At 31.5% G+C, this 454-nt stretch overlaps 1 long non-coding RNA gene across 1 annotated transcript in view; it reads left to right on the plus strand.

Annotated features, from left to right (window-relative positions):
- The first annotated feature begins 325 nt into the window (after positions 1-325).
- The window catches only part of LOC111038529, a 13,164-nt gene continuing 13,035 nt past the window's right edge, over positions 326-454 (plus strand). The window contains exon 1 of the long non-coding RNA XR_002604994.1: positions 326-451. This is a non-coding gene — a long non-coding RNA (uncharacterized LOC111038529). The remainder of the gene's footprint in view (positions 452-454) is intronic.

The raw sequence follows: 454 nt of genomic DNA on the forward strand, positions 1-454 counted from the left end.
ACCTTTGTAATAACGCAAAAATAAAATAAACGAAAATAATAAAAAGAATAAAATTAAATTAAAAGATTAAAATAAATTATAGACGATCACCGTAAATGTTAGTACGACGCCTGCCGACACTAATATTCAAGATGATCTAAATTTACGTTACTACCTTCCTCCTGATCGTCGGAGGGATCTCGAGATCGTGTATTCGAGAATTTGATCAAATACACTTCTATGATGTAAATATAAATGCATGCACATATAATTTAATATAAGGCAGGCAACAATACTATATTTTATATTTTAATATGTCTTACCTGACTCGCAGTTGTCACTAGGTTGGCAGTAGGAGTTTTAGGTGACACAAATTAATTATTTAAAATACTCGAATAAAAATAAAGAAACACACTGATTATTGCTCGTCAAAAGGAGTCCAGTTGTCGCTCGTAGAATTCGGTATAGAGAGGTT

The sequence above is a fragment of the Myzus persicae genome, unplaced genomic scaffold, assembly GCF_001856785.1.
Source record: "Myzus persicae strain clone G006 unplaced genomic scaffold, MPER_G0061.0, whole genome shotgun sequence".
In the NCBI taxonomy this organism is placed as follows: Eukaryota; Metazoa; Arthropoda; class Insecta; order Hemiptera; family Aphididae; genus Myzus; species Myzus persicae.